The 20,983-nt window shown below is 41.8% G+C and overlaps 1 protein-coding gene across 2 annotated transcripts in view; it reads right to left on the reverse strand.

The window, feature by feature from the left end:
• BLK (BLK proto-oncogene, Src family tyrosine kinase) overlaps window positions 1-20,983 on the reverse strand; it is a 73,102-nt gene that overhangs the window by 28,714 nt on the left and 23,405 nt on the right. The window contains exon 1 of one of the 2 annotated variants that reach the window (XM_030937838.1): window positions 18,589-18,738. The exons of the other annotated variant lie outside the window; for it this stretch is intronic. The gene's annotated coding sequence lies outside the window, so the exon portion shown is untranslated. Of the gene's footprint in view, window positions 1-18,588; window positions 18,739-20,983 lie in introns of those variants that run through there. 2 annotated transcript variants of the gene reach the window in all.

Raw genomic sequence — 20,983 nt, forward strand, 5'->3', positions numbered from 1 at the left:
GTGAACCTGAAACACCCGATAATGGCTCTTAGCTCCTAGGTTCTTCTGTTCATTCAGCCACAAACATTCAGTTGCTGTCAACCATGAACTAGGTCAGGCACAGCAGAAGGTATGGGCTTGAAACAAGGATGGTGCCCTCTCTCACAGGAAAATAAGGAGGAAAGGCACGCACCCGATTCCATCAGTTCAGAGTGGGCACGATTCTGTACCAAAGGGGCGCCTGGGTAAAGTGTTTTGTGAGCTCAGCAAAAAGAAATTACTTCCACCTGGGAGAAAATGCTAGCCAGACCTGAGAAGGATGGCTATAATAGATTTGGTTAGATTAAAACTATTTTTTATAAAACATTTCAAAATATACTAAAGTCAAGAATATTGGCCAGGCACAGTGGCTCACGCCTGTAATCCCAGCACTCGGGAGGTTGAGGTGGGAGATCATTTGAGGTCAGGGGTTCAAGATCAACCTGGCCAACATGTTGAAACCCCATCTCTACCACAAATACAAAAATTAGCCAGGCATGGTGGCATGCGTCTATAATCCCAGGTACTTGGGAGGTTGAGGTGGGAGAATCGCTTGAACCCAGGAGGTGGAGGTTGCAGTGAACTGAGATCCTGCCACTGCACTCCAACCTAGGTGACAGAGGGAGACTCTGTCTCAAAAAAAACTCTTCTACACTCATCACCCAGATTCAATAATTATCTTTAAAATAGTTTTCTGGGTTGAAGTATTTTATATCGTATCATTTTGTTTCCTCTAAATGAATGAAACTTGGAAACAACATGAAATCAATGTAGTGAAGAAGTCATTTCACCACCCCATATTTTGCATTTGTTTCTAAAGCCTGGAGAATTTGCTCACATAACGCCAATGTTATTTCATCACATCTAACAAACTAGCAGTATTTCCACGGTATCATCTAACCATTTAGCCATTCAACCCAATTCATAATCAAATTTTAACAATTGTCTTAAAAATAGCTTCTTGCTTAGTTTGTCCTACTCAGGATTCAAACAAGGTTCATACATAACTCAACCTCTTAGGTTTCCTTTAAACAGGAGTCCCTTCTGCTCTGACTTTGGTTGGTTTCAAGCCGTTGATTTGTAAAGGCCAGTCCTATAGAATGTTCTCCATTTTGGATTTTGCGTCCTTGTGATGGTTCATCACTTGTTCTTCCCTCTCGTATTTCTTATACATAGAGTTACCTCTGTAGGCTCCATTAGATTCAAGCTCATCCCCTCTTGGTAGAGATGCTGTCGAGGGGGTGATCTGTGCTCCATGTTGCAACCTACCAGGAGGCTCACAGTGTCTACCTGCACCATTTTAGTGATGCTAAGATAGGTTCAGGCTCAGGCGTCCCTATTCCTCCATTGACAAGTTCCTCACGAACATTTAAAAGTCCCATTAGGGGTTACAAAATAGGTGTGCTCTGATTCCATCACTCCTTCCACATTTGTTAGTTGGGAGTTGAAAGAGCAAAGGATGAGAAACTGGGAACACCAGAAAAAAAATAACAGGCATACTCCCACCAGGGTTGGGTAGTATTTGAGAAATAGGTGTTTTACCAAAGACATGAAGATAGAAAACACGTTCAGAAAACAAAGCTTTTCCATTGCTGGGCTGTAGAGCGTGTGCTACAATCATTCATCGCTAAGGCCTTGTGCAATATCTTTCTTTCTTTCTTCTTTCTTTCTTTCTTTCTTTCTTTCTTTCTTTCTTTCTTTCTTTCTTTCTTTCTTTCTTTCTTTCTTTCTTTCTTCTCTCTCTCTCTCTCTCTCTCTCTTTCTTTCTCTCTCTCTCTCTTTCTCTCTTTCTTTTTCTTTTTCGGATCTGTCTCTGTCACCCAGGCTGGAGTGCAGTGGTGTGATCATGGCTCACTGCAGCCTTGAACTCTGGGTTCAAGTGACCCTCCCACCTCAACCTCCCGAGTAGCTAGGACCACAGGCATTCGCCACCATGCCTGGCTAATTTTTTAAACAATTTTGTGTAGAAATGAGGTTTCATCATGTTGCCCAGGCTGGTCTCAAACACCTGGACTCAAGCAATCCTCCTGCTTCAGCCTCCCGAAGTGCTGGGATGGATACAGGCATGAGCCGCTGCATCTGGCCTCCTTTTGCAATACTTTTAAAGGCCAGCAGAATCTTTTCCCAGCACTAGCACAGAGCCTGATGGTGAGATGCTGCTCTGTAACACCTGGCTGGGTGTGTAAGGGCCTTGGGCACGTGTGGCCCCTGAAAAGGGGTGACCTAGCAATGCCAACCTGTGACTTTTAGGTACTTCAGCACACTTAGGAGGAGAAATTATGTGGCCATTTCAATTTTGTAAAGGGAAAAGATCTTTTGTGGAAATTCACCTCCCCCCATTGTGGTAAAGCTGATAGAAAAAACTTTCAGGTGGTGAAAAGTTTGAGGGTGCTGAGCAGACCTTCAGGAAGGAAGAAGGCATTTTTATAAAGCTGTGTTAAGTCAAAGACAGACCCTTGTTTATCGAGTCACCTACATTTGATTCTGCTAACAGAGAAGCTTGAAATTCATTAGGTAATTCTGGGGACAGATAAAATTCCTTTATGTGAGTAAATTTTGGGGGGGACACCATGTACATTTAAGTTTAAAAACCCTCACAGCAGCGATTATTAAAACATGTTAGCGACATGCCAAAATGTTAATCCAACTACAGTTGTGTCTTGTATCGATGAGACTATAGGCCTTAGTCTATTTTTCAATTTTTAACTTTCTGCATTGTTTGCATTTTAAAAAATTAAATGAGAAATCAAATCATGGGTCATTACTTCCTAATGGAGTCAGTTATGATTCTTTGGCACAATAGTTCTGAAACCTCAGTTTGCATTTTAACCAGCGGGGGAGTTTGCAGACTCCCAGCCCCAGCTCCAGCAGTGCTGGTATCTCCATTTTAAAAAAATGCCCCCAATGAGGCTGATGCAGGCAGGTCATGAACCCACTTCATGGAGACCCTTTCTTCAACTGGCCGAGCTTCTGGAGCACGACTTGTGACAAGGATTGAAAGGCAGGTCCGCCAACACGGGGCGTTCCCTCCTTTGAGTCTCCCATAAATAACGTCCGCAGTTTTACTGTCAGTGATGCTCTTGTCTCTCCATGAAATGAATTATTTCTGTCCTCTATACAAACATTTCTTACATATTAGTATATTTCTGCATAGCTTTTTGACAGAGGGAAGTAACTTCCCTTTTTATAATAACTCACACCTCTGTGGTACTTTCCAGCCTGCAAAGCATTTTCCCACATGAACCTCACAAGGACCCTGTAAGCTAGACAGACCCTCCCCCACCCCATCCCCATCCTCCTCCTCCTCTTCTGGCAGACAGGCAAAAACTGAAGCACAGAACAGAGATTTGAGCCACATCTCTGACTTCAAAACCTTGATCTTGCCCACGGAGATTCACACGTATCTCACCCAGATGCACATCTGGTCACGACTTGAACCTCTCTTAAAAGGCTCTGGCCATCATTCAATCCTTTGGAGCTATTTCTCCAATGTTTCCTTGGCAGAATCCAGAGATGGAGTGTGTAAGAAGGGAGCGTGCACAGAGAAGCACCTCCATCGGGTCTGAGGGTGCAGGAGAACATTTGGACTGAATGGTTCTCTTTTATGCTTTCAAACACGAGATTGGAAAATGTTAAAGAAAGAAAAAGAAAAGAAAAAGATCTCAGGCCTTTAACATGCTTGGGTCGATTGTAATTACTGAGTGGATCTAGAGACACAGATGTCCTGCTAGAGAGGCAGAGATTTGAAATTAACTCATAAAACTGTTGCAGGATTTGTCTCTCACACGAAAACATGAATACTAACGATGCTGGCACAGTGCCTAGTACGCCTTCCGACTCAAGGCTGGGCGTTATACTAGGGCATTATACTACAGGTTTTTCATGTATTATACGTAGTCCTGACAGCAGACATACCCCTTCCCATTTTACAGATGAAGAAACTCAGGCTCCTTGAGGATTAAGGACTTGCTCAAGGTACAGTAAGACACAGAACTCTTATTCAAAAAACAATTTTATCCACAGGTAACTTAACAGTGTGCCACATCCAAGTCTGACACTCCCTAAAGAAACACGATAATATTCAGCACTCACAAATCATATTCAGCACTCACAGTGCCTGTCATCCAGTAACAATTGCCGGGCATGCAAAGAAACAGGAAAGCATGACTCTCAACTAGGGGAAAAGTTAATTGATAGGAACATAAGCAGAAATTGCACATATTTTGTAATGAGTAGCCTAGAGCCTTAAAACAGAAATGACAAAGTATATAAACTGGTTCAAATATATAACTGAAAGCAATAAGACAATGAAGAGAAAAAATGAAGACATAAAAAAATTAAATGGATCTGCTTAAAATAAAAAAAAAAATACAATAACTGAAATTAAGAAAAAAGAGAGGCCAGAAGTGGCGGCTCACGCCTGTAATCCCAGCACTTTGGGAGGCTGAGGTGGGAGGATCATTTGAGCTTAGGAGTTCGAGACCAGCCTGGCCAACATGGTGAAACCCTGTCTCTACTAAAAATAGAAAAAAAAGAAAAAAATTAGCTGGGCATGGTGGTGCGTGCCTATAATCCCAGCTACTCGGGAGCCTGAGGCAGGAGAATTGCTTAAGCCTAGGTTGCATTAAGCCAAGATCACACCACTGCACTCTAGCCTGTGCAACAGAGTGAGATTTCTAAAATAAATAAATAAATAAATAAATATTAAAATTTTTATAAAAGGGGGAAAAAAAAAAACAACCATGGCCAGGTACAGTGGCTCATGCCTGTAATTCCAGCACTTTGGGAGGCTGAAGTAGGCGGATTACTTGAGGTCAGGAGTTTGAGACCAGTCTGGCCAACATGGTGAAACCCCATCTGTACTAAAAATGCAAAAATTAACTGGGTGTGCAGGCAGGCGCCTGTAATCCCAGCTACTTGGGAGGCTGAAACCGGAGAATTGCTTGAACTCGGGAGGCTGTGGTTGCAGTGAGCCGAGATGGTGCCACTGTACTCCAGCCTGGGCAACAGGGTGAGACTCTGTCTCAAAACCAAACAAACAAACAAATAAACAAAACTCTAGATGGGCTGAATAGTACATTAGGTGCTGAGAAGGAAGGTCAGTGGGCTTGGAGACAATGCAATTGAAACTACCCACAGTGAAGCACAAGGAGAAAAAGGTGAACGGCAACAACAGAGCATCAGCGACTGGGGAGAAATTAGCACACAGTCCGAAAACATGTAACTGGGCTACTAGAAAGGCTATGAAACTTAAAGAAACCGAAAACGGAAATTCCAAATTTGATAGAAACCATAGACCTGGAGACTCAAGAATATCAACCCCAAGTATGAAGAAAACCATACCAAGGTATATTATAATAGTATTGTTGAAAACCAATGATAAATAAAAACAATCTTAAAAGCTGCTTTAAAGAGGTACATTGTATTTTTAGAAGAAAACATAGGAGGAAATCTTTGTGACCTTGGTGTCACAAAGGATATAAAGAATATGAGTCACAAGAATACAAATATGGTCTTCTACTCCCTTACAAGGGATTATTCCCTTAGAAGATCATAAAGTATAAAAGAAAAATTGATAAATTAGACTTTTCAAAATTAAGAACTTCTGCATTTTAAAAACACCATTAAGAAAAGAAATAGTTAAACCAGAGACTGGTAGGACATTTTTGAAAAACATGTATCTGATATGAGAATACATAATTAACTTTTAAACTCTATACAAGAAGCCAAAAATTCAATTTAACAAACAGTTGAACAAAGAAGACAGCTGAACGGCGAACAAACCCACGAACAGGTGTTTGGTATCGTCAGTCATTAGGGAAATGGTAACTAAAACCACAGTGAAATGCCACCACACAACCACCCAGATGCTAAAATTAGATGACCGATCATATCAAATGTTGGCAAGGATATGGAGAAACTGTAATGCTCACATGACGCTGATGGTAAGGTGAAACGAAACAACAACTTTAGGAAACAATTTGGGGGCTTCTTATCCTGTGACCCAGAGATTTCATTTCTTGTTGCTTATCAAAGAGAAATGAAAACATATGACCACAGAAAGACTTGACATACATGTTCTTAGCATTGTTACTCATATTAATTAGTTCCCAGCTGGAAATAACCAAAATGTTCAGTAACTGGAATAATCTTTTTGACATTTTGCTTAAAATGTTGCTAATTCTTTTTTTTTTTTTCAGAGTCAAGAAAACTTCTATTGAGCTATTTACAACTTTTAACAATTGAGCAAAATATACTCCTGTAAACAAAATTTAGAGCATATTTCTTTCTCTCTACCTGCCTTCTCCAGAATTTGGAAACTATTTGTGAGTATTTTTAACATGTGGCCGTATAGTTATTTGAGTAAGTTCAGTAAGAATCAGTTTTCTTTTGTAGCAAGACACAGTTGGAGACACTGGTTATTTTACCAAAGCTTTGACTGAAACGACATGTTTTCAGATTGCTTTAAGAAATAGAGGCTGACCTATAGAGCTGATGAAAGCCCCTTGGAGAAATTGGCCTCATACCTTGTCCTGTGCAGGATTCCTGACTTGTGGCAAATAAAGAATGTCACTTTCTGACAGGCCCAGGAACTCCAAGCTATGTTGGGACCTCAAAAAGAAAGGAATTCACCCAATTCATACAAGCATCTACAGGCACAAATAAATCCTCGGCTGGGTTCAAGAGACTTTTAAAAGGTCTAATCTGAGATTCCTTATGAAAAAAATTCCAGCAAAGCCAGTTAGAAAAGAAGAGCCTCTATGGCCAATAATTATTCTTGCTGCACTTTATGTAAATAATTAGGCAATGTATAATAAGGCAAACTTATTTTGCAAATACGTTGGTCTTGTCTTTAGTAAAAATAAACTGGAGAGAGAAAAATTATGTTGCAAAACAGCTATAGCACATCTGTTATTAGATTCCAGGCTCATCCATTGTTTCTGAGCCTCTGCTGATGACCCTACCTTTGACTGGTTTTTGGAGTCATCCACCTGGATTCCTTGACTCTTCATGTCAGTTCTACAGGGACTCCCGAAGCTAGGACTTTTGAAACTGCCACTGCAAAATTGTAACTGAGACAGGGAAAGAGATCTGACCTAACCACCTCTGTCTTGCTTCTAACCTCCAAGCTGCCCTTGTTCATTCCTGGGCACAGGCTGAACTAACTTTGGGAAGAACTTAGTTTATAGTTTGTAGCTAAAAACGAAGACAGTAACAGCCCATTCCCAGAAGAACCCTCTTTCTTTCCTGGGAAGTAGACTGCCTTTGTAGGACTAACAAATTAGCCATAGGATTAGAAATTATGATTTAGGAGTCATGCAGCTGGAGGCTACAAGATTCTGATCCCCCGCCCCCTGGACTGCTCCTAAAATCAGTGCTTGAGATATTTTGCAGACCCTGCACTTGATGGATCAGCTGGCATCACCCAGATCAAGAAACTGGCTCATCTGATCTGTGGCCCCCACCCAGGAATTGACTCAGCACAGGAAGACAGCTTTGATCCCCTGTGATTTCATCTCTGACCCAACCAATCAGCACTCCCGACTCACTGACTTCCTCCACCCACCAAATTATTCTTAAAAACTCTGATCCCTGAATACTCAAGGAGGCTGATTTGAGTAATAATAAATCTCCGCTCTTCCACACAGCTGGCTCTGCATAAATTACTCTTTCTCTATTGCAATTCCCCTGTTTTGACAAATTGACTCTGTCTAGGCAGTGGGCAAGGTGAACCCATTGGGCAATTTACACTTTCACTCCTTATGTTAGGGCTAATTATTATTATTATTTTAAATTCTAAGTTACAGGATACATGTGCAGAATGTGCAGGTTTATTACACAGGTAAACGTGTGCCATGGTGGTTTGCTGCACCTGTCAACTCATCACCTAAGTATTAAGTCCAGCATGCATTAGCTATTTTTCTTGATGCTCTGCTTCCCGCTCCCCAGCAGGCCCCGTGTGTGTTATTCCCCTCCGTGCGTCCATGTGTTCTCATCGTTCAGCTCCCACTTGTAGGTGAGAATGTACAGTGTTTGGTTTTCTATTCCTGCGTTAGTTTGCTGAGGATAATGGCTTCTACCTCCATCCACTTCCCTGCAAAGGACATAATATCGTTCCTTTTTATGGCTCATTATTTTTCTTCATTTAAGTGCTGTACTAAAGCTGTGGATAAGAGCACCAATGTTTTCGTTATACACGTCTTAGACCCCAACCAGTTGCATGTGAATACATACAGGCAACTGCAAGACGCTTCTACTCCTTTTACCCTGGAGGCAACCCCTCCCCCAAATATGCCCCTGTCAGCAGGAAGAAGTTAGAGCAGCCGTTAGCCTTTTCCCTTCTCCATAACTAACACCTCAGGACTGAGGGGTGCTGCAGCCCAAGTGTGTGTGAGGGGGATTGAAACTACCTTTGCAAAATTATGACAGTAAGAGAAATCTGACATGGCTGACTCCACCTTGCTTCTGACCTCCAAGCTCTCCTTGGTCATTCCTGGGCACAGACCAAAGTAACTTTGGAAGAAATTTAGTCTATAGTTTAACTCAAAAGCAAGGATGATCATCAGGTGTGGTGGCTCACGCCTATAATTCCAGCACTTCGGGAGGTTAAGGTGGGCAGATCACTCGAGCTCAGGAGTTCAAGACCAGCCTGGACAACACAGCAAAACTCCATCTCTACAAAAAAATACAAAAATTAGCTGGGCGTGGTGGCACGTTTATAGTGGCAGCTACTTGGGAGGCTGAGGTGGGAGGATCACCTGAGCCTGGGAGGCAGAGATTGCAGTGAGCTGAGATCACGCCATTGAACTTCAGCCTGGGTGACAGAGTGAGACTCTGTCTCAAAGAAAAAGCAAGGGTGATAATAGTCCCTCTCTAAAACTAACCCCTCCTTGCTCAGGGACCAAAAATCACCCTTGTAAGACTAATGAAAGGCCACAAGAATAGGATTATGGGGGGACCTGAATTCTGCTAAAATGTAGGCATAGTTTCTATAATCCCTTACTGCTCAGGAGTCATGTGACCAGAGGTCACAAGATTTCTGACTTCCCCAATTGCTCCTGTAGATAACATTGTAGAACCTAAGATTGGTCTTTTGAGAGTTTTTTTTTTTACACCCAGACTTGTGCATACTGGTAACCAATGGACCCCACCCAAACTCGTAACTCATGATTCAACTGGTCCTCTGGCCCCACCCAAAGGAGGACTCACTCACGAGGGCCATTTTTCACACGACTGTGATTTCATTTACAAGCCATCAGCAACATCCATTCTCTATTCCCCTGCCCACCAAATTGTTCATACAAGTCCTGACCTTCACACCTTTGGAGAGACTAATTTGAGTGACAACTCCAGTTCTCCTGTGTGGGGCTAGGCTTGTGTCAGTAAAACTCCTTCTCTATTGCAGAAAAAAAAAAAAGAAAGAAAGAGAGAAAGGAAAATTCTAGATAAGGCAAAGCTGTGGTTCTAGAAAGTAGATCAGTGGTTGGAGGTAGCATAAGGAGTGTGAACGGAAGGGGCCAAAGGAAACTTATTGGGGTGTTGAAAATGCTCTCCATTTTGATTGTAGTGGAGTTTATACAAGTGTATATATTTGCAAAAATGCATAATTGGGCCCCAAATGGGTGAATTTTGTGGAAAGTTATTTCACCCCCTTAGAGGTGACTTTTTAAAAAGAGCATTTGCAAGCCGTTGAAGGGTATTGAGTTTTGTATAGGCTTTGGTGTGTTGAGTTTTGCAACCTGGTAGAAAAAGCTTATTCCTGTCTAGACATCCACATTAAGCCTTAAGGACAATGAAAGGCCCCTTGCAAGCATGCATATACAGAGGAGAATAAATGATACTCGAATGTCCTCTAGCAAAACTACAAATAAGAATAACATGAGTTACAAGAAATAAGGTTAGCTGAGTGTGACCCCCAAGCACATAAAAGAAAATAAGAGGCTTCATAAAACGTTGATATTTGGGAACTTCTCTTTCAAATGGCAAATTTTAATGACATAGTATCAGATGGCCTTCTCTATGTATCCAATTATCCTACTTGATTCTGCAGAATAATATTTACATACTTAAATTATTGTAATGCCTGATTTTCAACTGAAAAAGTTTTGAGTACTAACCTACTGATAAAACACAGTAAAATTACATAAGCACTGAACACAACAGAATATAATTATTTTTTTTCTTTTTTCTTTCTTTTTTTTTTTTTGTGAGACAGGATATTGCTCTGTCACCCAGGCTGTAGTGCAGTGGCACAATCTCAGCTCACTGCAACCTCCACCTCCCGGGTTCACGTGATCCTCCTGCCTCAGCCTCCCAAGTAGCTGGGACTACAGGCATGTGCCACCACGCCCAGCTAATTTTTGTATTTTTATTAGAGACGGGGTTTCATCACGTTGGCCAGGCTGGTCTCAAACTCCTGACTTCAGGTGATCCACCTGCCTTGGCCTCCCAAAGTGCTGGGATTACAGGTGTGAGCCACCATGTCTGGCCAGAATATAAATATGATAAGCCTTAATATGTAAAAATAATAATGTAACAAAAAAGTAGGATGTGAATTTGAAAGCAGTGTTGGTGGGCAGGTGTCAACTTTAGATACTGCCTAAAGCTAATGAATTGAGACATAAACATTTGAATATATTATTTAAAGTCATAAAACCAATCACTAGAAGGGTACAAAACAGCTGATAAAAATCTAGAAATGGAGAGGGGCGTGTGCAGGTGAAAGCCAGGTAAGAAAAGAGATGGCATGATGAAGTGCGTTCTGCATCTGTCAGTGTATTTAGCTCAGAGATATTGGCGTTAGTATTTCTTGAAATTGTAACTGTAATGAAAAGGATGTTTAAAAACAAAAGCTGCGGCTGGGTGTGGTGGCTCACCCCTGTAATCCCAGCACTTTGGGAGGCCAAGGTGGGGAGATCATCTGAGGACAGGAGTTTGAGACCAGCCTGGGCAACATGGTGAAACCCTGTCTCTAACAAAAACACGGTGAAACCCTGTCTCCGCTAAAAATACAAAAACCAGCCAGGCGTGGTGGTGGGTGCCTGTAATTCCAGCTACTTGGGAGGCTAAGGCAGGAGAACCACTTGAACCAGGGAGCCAAAAGTTACAGTAAGCCGAGATCATGCCACTGCACTCCAGCCTGGGCGACAGAATGAGACTCTGTCTCAGAAATAAAACAAACAAACCCACAAAAGCTGCTGCATCGCTTGCGTCTGAGGAGGGCACACCAGTGGTGGCAGGGAAGGCTAACTTTTGAGTTTTCAGTTTATACCTTTTCTGACTGTTCAAATTTTTGAAAATAATATTCATGGATAACTTGTATAATAATAAAATCTAGTTAAGCAAATGAATAGATAGGTAAATGAGTTAGTAAAAGGAGAAAAGAGATCTGAACTGGCAAAGTGAAATGCCCAGGATATATTACTGTTACGTGAAAGAGTAAATTGCAGAATGTTTTGTATGATATAATCCTGGTTGTGTGAAATTTAAAAAAAGGAGTCTATTAACACATTTGCAGATGAAAAGAAAACGCTTGGGCATTTTTGGTAAAAGTCAAACTGCTAACAGTGAGACTTCTGGGGACCGAAATTCACAAAGGGATGAGAGGACTTTACATTTTGCTTTAAGTACCTCTGAAGGATTTGGATTAAACACAAAGTAACAAACTCATGTTGTCTAAATACCTTTTCAAAATGTGATGTTAAAAACAGACAAGCAATTACTTAAAGTAAATACCTCTGCATGCCACTGAGCAACATTAGAAAAGGCAAGGATCAGGACAAAAGAGGTGACAGAACCCTCCTTTCCGCGCCCAATCCATGCAGGGAGGGCTGAGCCCTTTAGGAATCGCATTAAATATGCTTTTCCCTTCACACAATCAGTTTGCTTTTGATATAGGAAATTCAGAAAATAGAGGGAAAGATGCAGATTAACTCCAACACCATCATCCAGAGAGAGCCACTCTGAACATTCTTGATATGCAATTTTCCATGGCCTTTTCTTTTTCTTTTTCTTTTTTTTTGTAAAAAAGCAAAACGGGATCATTATCTACATCCTGTTTTGTGACCTGCTTTTAGCAGAGCATATCACGGTCATCGTTTTCGTTCCCTGTTTTGTTTGCAGCAACCTGTGAGGGGCTGCTAGCATCCGATCGTGAGGTTTAATGAACTGTTGTCATTTTCCCCACTTCGTTTGCCGCACACCCCAGCTGTTTCCATTTTCTCAAGATCATAAACATGCTGCAAAAATGTCCTTTGCTCACTCCCTTTCTCTTTCCTCATATCTTTCCTTAATTTTTGTTGAGGTTAAAAATCCCAGGGCCGGGCACGGTGGTTCACGCCTGTAATCCCAGCACTTTGGGAGGTCGAGGTGGGTGGGGCACAAGGTCAGGAGTTAGAGACCAGCCTGGCCAATATGGTAAAATCCCCGTATCTACTAAAAATACAAAAAAGTTAGCCGGGCTTGGTGGCACATGCCTGTAATCCCAGCTAATCGCGAGGCTGAGGCAGGAGAATTGCTTGAACCTGGGAGGCGGAGCTTGCAGTGAGCCGAGATCAAGACACTGCACTCCAGCCTGGGTGACAGAGCAAGACTCTGTCTCAAAAAAAAAAAAAAAAAATTAAATCCCACAAGTGGAATTCCTAGGCTCAAGAGCATACATAACCTCTTCTGATATATTTTGGCAAATTGTCCTTTAGACATTTCATACAGTAGTATAGAAGTGTGTATTTCCCTGCACTTTCTTTAATAAGGGTTATTATTCTTTTCATCCTTTCTGAGCTGGCTTACAAAAAAGTGGTCTTTTACTTTTCAGTCTCATTTTTTATTAAGCAAGCACTGCACATGTAGAAAATCAGAAAATTCTTGTCTATGCAAAGGAAAAAAAATCAGTTACAACCCTACCACCCATGGAAAATCATTGTGAATATTCAGTGTATGCATTTTCAAAGGTGTTACATATAAATATACTCTTGAAAAATGGGCCAAACTGTTTATATTGTGTCATAACTTGGTTATTTCTGCGAACAGTACAGTATAAATTATATATAAGTAAATATAATTTTGAACCATATTAATAACTGTATGCTGTTGTACAAATTTGCTATTAATTTATTTAACCACTATTGGTCAAATAAGTTATTTTCAACCTTTGGCTGTTATAAGTAAACCCACAGTAAACATCTTGTAAGGTATATATTCAGTTGTCCAAAATTTTTAAGCTATGTTTCCATAAATGGAATTATGATGTTCAAGAATATGCACATTTTTAAAGATCTTGATCTATGAAGCTAAATTAATGTTTATAAAGGTAAGACTGGTTTACATTCTCACGGTGATGAAGGAAGCCAGTTCTCCAGTCCCTGGACAATGGTTTATAACAGATAATAATGAAAAAAGAAAACTTGGTCAATCTGCTGAGTGAAAAGTGATGAACAACATAGTATTAATTTACTTTTCTATTGATTTTATCATGTACTTTATTAGCCACTTGTGTTTCTCATATTATGATTTGATCATCCACATCTTCTACCACTTTTTACATTAAGGCATTTTTCATTTTCTCCATGACATGGAAGATCTCTTTATATGATAAATATATTTAATTTTTACATTAATGTCATAAATGTAAATATTTTTCTTAATTTAGTTTTTGCTTTTTAACTTACTAATGTTTTTTGTTTGTTTTGAGATGGAGTCTTGCTCCTGCCATCCAGGCTAGAGTGCAGTGGCGCCATCTCAGCTCACTGCAATCTCCTTCTCCGGGGTTCAAGTGATTCTCCTGTCTCAGCCTCCCGAGTAACTGGGACTACAGGCACCCACCACCATGCTTGCTAATTTTTGTCTTTTTAGTAAAGATGGGGTTTCACCATGTTGGCCAGGCTGGACTCAAACACCTGACCTCAAGTGATCCTCCTGCCTTGGCCTCTCAAAGTGCTGGGATTACAGGTGTGAGCTACCATGCCCAGCTGAACTTTGTGTTTGTATTATGCGTTACAACATGGTATGTATTATGCAGAAAAAGCTGTCATTTCTATGTAGTCAATTTATTAATCTTTCCTATTAATCTTTCCTTTGTTGTTCACACTTGCTAATGTCTTCCTCACTCCAAGATGATAGAAATATACAACTACTTAAAATTTTTTTCACCATTAGCTATGAATATTTTAAATGTGTAAAAAAAGCACAGAAAGTAACGTGACACTGCTAAGATCAAACAGATATTCACATTTTAGTATACTTCCTTCCTTCTTTTCCTTTCCTCTCTCTTTTTATGTTCCAGATACAAAGATACAACTAAAGATTGGTCATTATTTTCTCCTCTCTTTCTCTCCAAAATTAATAATTATCGTGGAGTCAGTAGGTGTTAACCATGTATGATTTTGGATATTTATGACATGTATAAGCAATTATAAACAATATATATTGCTGCTTTGTGTGTTTTAGACTTTTAAAAAATGGCTTCATAATGTATGTAACCTTTTTGCGACTTGTTTTTTTTTTTCCAAAAATATGTGATTTTGAGATTTGTTCATTGTAACACATAGATTCCCAGTTCTTTTTTTTTCTGTATCCTTTTCTATTAAGTGAATAAACTTCGTTTTATTCATTCATTTTCTAAGGGACACTTTTTCAAAATGGTGAAATGCATTGGGATGGGCATCCTCATACGCTCCCCCTTTTGCACATATGTGAGAGTTTCTCTGAACCGCATAGGGAATTTAGATATTTAATTTACCTATGGACTGACAGGGCAGTGGGCCATGTTCCTTCAGTGGCACTATGGATTCCCAAAACACTCCCCAAAGTGATTGAACCCATTTATCATCCCACCAGCAATACCTAAGAGTTTTCGTTTTCCCCATATCCTCACCAAACCTCTTATTGTCAAACATTAGTTTTATTAGTGGAATAGATAATAAATGAAATCTTTTTGTTTTAGTTTGTTTTCCCTTGATTATATTTGAGATGTTCATGGGTTATATGGATTCTTTGCCTCCGTATATAGCCTATTCATTTATTTTGACCATTTAGAAAAAGGTAGTTTTTTTTAAAAAAGCTCATTTCCAATGCCAACTAAACACATAATTTACCTAGAAATGTACCTAATAAAATATGTGCAAACTTGTATGGAGATGTAAACTTTACTGGAAGATATTAAAGAAGAAGGGCTTAACAAAAGGAAAGACGGATCTACCGTGATTAGGAGGGTTCATCATTAAGAGGCATATTACCTCCAAATTATTTAAAAATCAAATGTATTTCCAATCTATGTTCCAAAGGGTGTTTTTGAGGAGTTTTACAAGCTGGTTCTCAAAATTTTATGAATAAGAAAAGGCTCAAAAATAGAAAAGATATCTGTGAAGAAAAAAAACTCCAAGATAGAGAGGAGTCCCTTCCCAGATGTCCACACTTACTAAAAGCTGCAGTGATGAAGATGGAGCGGACCAGGGAGTGTAAAAATAGAACAGGAAGTGAGCGGAGGGTCCCAGACAGACCCTCATGCACATGCTGGGGAGGCACTGTGGGTCTCCAGGGCAGTATGAGCCACTCGATAAATGAGGCTGAGAAAACTCTTTTCTTCACATAAAACTGTGGCCTTATTGCACAACCATTCTCGACTATTGAATCCAAATTGATTAAAGACATAAATATGGTCCAGGTGCAGTGGCTCACACCTGTAACCCCAGCACTTTGGGAGGCTAAGGCGGGCGGATCACTTAAGCCCAGGAATTCGAGACCAGCCTGAGCAACAGAGTGGGACCTCATCTCTACAAAAAAATAGAAGAATGAGCTGGATATGATGATGTACGCCTGTAGTCCCAGCTACTCGGGAGGCTTAGATGGGAGGATTGCTTGAGTCTGGGAGGTCAAGGCGGCAGTGAGCCATAATGATTCCATTGCACTCCAGCCTGGGTGACAGAGTGAGGCGCTGTCTCCAGAAAAAAATCTTAATAATTGTAAATCAAAGGCAAAAATTAAAACTTTTAGAAAACATACAGGATATCTTTAGGATATAGATAATTATTTAATGACTTGACAAATCAATATTAGATAATACATTTTTTGAAAGCCATCCTTCTTACTGATTTGAATTGCCTTCCTTATCACTTGCTCAATTCCCACATAATCACGGGCCTATTTCTGGACTCTGTCTTTTCCTGCATAGAACCACATACATTAATTACTCCAGTTTAATGATACAGTTTCAGTTCTTTTTTAGAAGATTTTCTTCATTATTCTTTCTCATTCGTTTTTCTGATTTAACTTAAGGCTATAATTTTGACAAGCTATAAATTCCTGTATTCATTTTTATTGGCATTAAATTTAAATTCATACACAATTTTTGGAGAACTGGCATTGCTAATGCTAGTGTTGAAAAAAAGAAAGCTATTGATTTTTGTGTATTTCAGTTCTCTTATTAACTCTAATAGCTTTTCAGTTGCTTAGATTTCCCTGGAAGACAAATAGATCATCTGTTATGCCTTTTTTCTAAATGTGTAGATGTTGTATTACCTTTTCTTGTTGTATTACACTGGCAAGAATTCCCAAAACAAAGTTAAATTATCTCAATGTTAGCAGGCGTCTCTCACTTCTGAATTTGGCTATAGTCTTGCAGAAGATATCTAGGAAGTTTCCTTTTTCTTTAGGTTACAACAGGCTTTTACAGGGATGCCTTTGATTATGTTTCCTTTTTTTCTTTTCCTTTTCTTTTCTTTTCTTTTTTTTCTTTCTTTCTTTCTTTTTTTTTTTTTTTTTTTTTTTTTTTTTGACAAGGTCTTGCTCCATTGCCCAGGCTGGAAGTGTGTGGCATGATCATGGCTCACTGCAGCCTCGACCTCTTGGGCTCAAGTGATCCTCCCACCTCAGCCTCCCAAGTAGCTGGGACTATAGGCATGCACGACCACACCCGGCTAGTTTTTGTATTTTTTATAGAGACAGGTTTTCACCATGTTGACCACGCTGGTCTCAAAATCCTGAGCTCAAGTGATCCTCCTACCTTAGGCTCCCAACGTGCTGGGATTACACATGTGAGCCACTGTGCCCAGCTATATGGTTCTTCATGCTAAGTTGTCTTTCCACAGTGGAATGAACCCTCCTTAGTCATATTAAACATCATGTTTGATTCAAATTGCTTGTTTTTTAGAAGTATTTTTGATTCTATATTAATACGTCAAAGTTATCTGTGGTTTGTGTGTGACTACTTATCTTTTGATAAAACTCAAAACTTTACATGAAAATAATACGTGCTCATTACAGAAAAATATTTAAATATAGGAAATTATAAAGACAACATTTCCCATCACCCCAATACCCAGAGGCAATCTCTGTGAATATTTTGGTTTGTTCCTTCTCAGTCTTTCTGGTAGTGGGGGCAGCAAGGGATATGCACATTTTCAAGTTGTTTATGCAGCTCCAATCAGCATACAGTAGAGTTTACATGGAGTGCTTGGAGTGAGACGGGTCCGGATTCAAATCCTCACATTACAATTTACAAACGATGCCACGTCTGTCAGCTTCCTTGATCTGTTCATGTCTCATTTTCTCAGTCAATAAAATTGAGATAATAATAACTACCTCGCAGGGCTGTTCAGAGAATTCGGAAGTAAAGTCCTTGTTACAATGCCCAGCACAGAGGCTCTAAATAAACACGCACTGTTACGATGTTCTACATAAACTGCTGTGTGTTTCTTATTACTTAATACTATACCATAAACCTTTTTATAGCATTCAAGCTTATAATAAATACCACCTTTGACATTTCCCCACTACATGTGTGAACATGTGGATGTCTGTATACAGCGTCATCTCATATTTGTGTATGAATTATCGCCTACATTTTAGAATTTTTCCCTCAGTTTAGGCTCTCAGAAGAAAAATCGCTTCAGTCCAACAGCATGGAACTGTTTCGGGGTTCCTGGTCTAGACTGCCAAATTGCTGTCCAGAAAGGCTGTGACAATGTTGGCTCCCAGCAGCACTACACGAAGGCAGGGAGGTCCTGTGGCGCCCAGGGGAGTCCCAGAGAGGGTCCGATTCCTTCCTTTGAGGAATTCATTGTCCCCTGAACAAGAACTTTTGAGATAGATCTTGCACCAGGCTGGAGGCCACAGTGGGCAGCTCCTGCTCCATGGAGCCCACATTCTAGTTGACGCAGGGAGGAGAGCGGAGGGGAAGGCAGACAGCAGACCGGCAAAGTAAATGGCCACTGATTTCTAGGACAGGCAAGAGCCGCGAAGAAATTCCAACAGGATGATGGGACAGAATCATCGCACAGGCCCAGGGCTATTCAGATAAGGCAAAGACCTCTCCCAGAAAGTGCAATGTATGCTGGAGTCTTCAGTGGCAGGGAAAGGCTTTGCAAAGCACAGAGGGCAGAGCAGAGAGATGGCTCTAAAAGCGCACAGGCTTGACAGGTTCCTGGAGTAGGAAGAAGCTCCCCACACTTGGAGCATAGCATCCAGGGATGGTGAGAGGAGGGCAGGGCCCAGAGACCGGCCGGGGAATCCTTGGGATTTCTTTCCAAATGCCATGTTGGACTATCGGATGGTTTTAAGGAGGGGCTGACTTACCTTTAAAGGGATCACTGCAGCTGCTGTGTGGAGGAGATTGTGGGGTGCCAGTGAAGCAGGACACTAGACGGGAGGCCACTGCAGGAGACCGGTGAGAGGTGGCCGTAGCAGGGCAAGAGCGTTGTTAGTGGAAACAGAGAAGTGGATGGAAATGCTGAGATGCCAGCAACAGCGTGACAGTGACCTTCAGAGGTGCAGGGGAGGGAGACACCCCTCAATCCTCCCAAAGATTAAAATCTTCTGCCCCTCCCAATCCACCCACAGTGGGGTGTCTGTGTTCAGAATCAGCACCCAGTATCTAGTGGGCATCTGCAGGGAAGTTTTCTAAAAAATTGAATGCATTGCAAAAACTCACACGAAAGTGCATGTTCGCTATGGGAAGCCTAAGCTCTAACAGGATGCACTGTCTAAAAAGCAATCCAACTGGTGCTTCGTCTCAGCTGGGATCTGATTCTGAGGGTCCATGCTTTGTGGAGAAAGACCCCCAAGCCAAGGCCACTCTGTGCAGGCTGCCAGCACACCTGGGACCCAGGAGAACTGGGCCTGACTCACTTATTCACCCACCATGTACCCTGCACGCTCTCTTACCCCTCCCAGCCTTGGTTCCCTCCTCTGCAGAGTGAGCTCTGAGTGCCAGCATCTGTGGCAGGCCCTGACAGTGAGGTTGAAGCAAAACCAGCTCACATCTTGCTCTGACGGTGCCTCTAGAAGCCCCCTTCCTTCCCTTGGTGGGCACAGGGCTGGGGTGCTCTCAATGCTATGGGACAAGGCACTTCTCTGGCTTTCCAGAAGCCAATCTCAGCTCTGAAAGGTGACCCTTGACTCAGGCTCAAGCTATCGGGGCCTTGGGGCATAGACTTTCTCCCTGCGGCAGGACCAAGAACTTTGCCTGCAGCACCAGGGCTGTACCATGGGTGCTGCCTTGGGTGTGTTCAGCAGCCTGCAAGTCTCTGGCTTGGCTGGGAAGGCAAGAGGGTCTTCGGGAGCTGAATCCATCCCCTGCCTTGTCAAAGGCTGGGTGGCTGTCTCCTGCCCCCGCCAACGTGTTGTTTCCTCCCACACACCTACGAAAAGCTCTCTCTCAAACATCAGGGGGAAGGCAAATGAGGCCAGGGAGGAAGGCTTGAACTACCACAGCAGGAGGCTCTGGAAACCTGAAAGCATCTGGAGCATCCAGACGTGCTTGGCAGCTGGGAGGCTCATGCAGAAAAGAGGCCAGGGAAAGTGGCTGGTAGAAGTCAGAGAACCAGCTGACAATGTCACCAAGTGATGTGGCCACTTGGACTTCTAATAAATGTCTCAGACTTAAAATGGCCAGAGCTGAGTTCCTGGTCAATTTCCATCCCTGTGAATGGCAGCTCCATCTTCTCTTCCTCATGCTCTTTCTCTCCTATTCTGCACATACAAATCCACATGCAACCCCGATTTCTGTTGGCTCTCCCATCCATAGGCAGCCAGGAACGGACATCTCTCTGCCTCGGCCGAGAGCTGGGTCTAAGCCACCTTCACTCTCTCCAGGATATACACGGCAACTCCTCCCTGCTCTTGTCTTCCCTGTCGTCCCACCCGCCTGTTCCCAAAGGCAGCCCACTCTGACCCTATAAAAACGTTAGGTCCCATCATGTCACTTCCCTACTCAGAACTCCCCGGTGTCACCCATCGCATTCGGAGTAAAATCCAAAGTCCTGTATGGAGTCTCCTCGACAAATTAAACAGAATTACCATGTGATCCAGCAATGCCACTTCTGGGTATGTACCCAAAATGACAGAAAGCAGGGACTTGAGCAGGTATTTGTACTCTCATGCCCACAACAGTGTTGCTCAGTGGTGAAAATGTGGCAGCAGCCAGTGTCCATGGACAGATGAATGGATAAGCCCAATGTGGTCTATATGGACAGTGGAATTCAGTCTTACAAAGGAAGGAAATTCTGGCCCATGCTACAACATGGGTAAGCCTTGAAGGCATTGTGCTAAGTGAAATAAGCCAGACACAAAAGGACAAACACTGTATGATTCCACCTAAATGAAGTCCCTAAAGTAGCCCTATTCATCGACACAGATGGTAGAGTAACAGGTATTGGGGCTGGGGGCCGGGTTGGGGAGTTAGTTTAATAGGGCTGCTATAACAAATATAATTCTTGGGAAAATGGGAGAAGACAGAAAATGCATAGGACCTACTAGATTGTCTTTCTCACAATAGATCATTAATAAATGTTCCTTGAGTAGGTCAGAAAGATCCTCTGGGAGAGACAGCGATAGGGCAACCACCGCCCTTCTGAACTTTCTTCACACCGCAAGGGGGAAGGGCGGTCGTGAGACCCACCCCCAAAGTGCAGGACTCAGGGGCTGTGAAGTCCCCACCATGCAGTGTGGTCTGAGAGCGCCCACCACAGTG

The sequence above is a fragment of the Rhinopithecus roxellana genome, chromosome 9 (genome assembly GCF_007565055.1).
Source record: "Rhinopithecus roxellana isolate Shanxi Qingling chromosome 9, ASM756505v1, whole genome shotgun sequence".
Classification (NCBI taxonomy): domain Eukaryota; kingdom Metazoa; phylum Chordata; class Mammalia; order Primates; family Cercopithecidae; genus Rhinopithecus; species Rhinopithecus roxellana.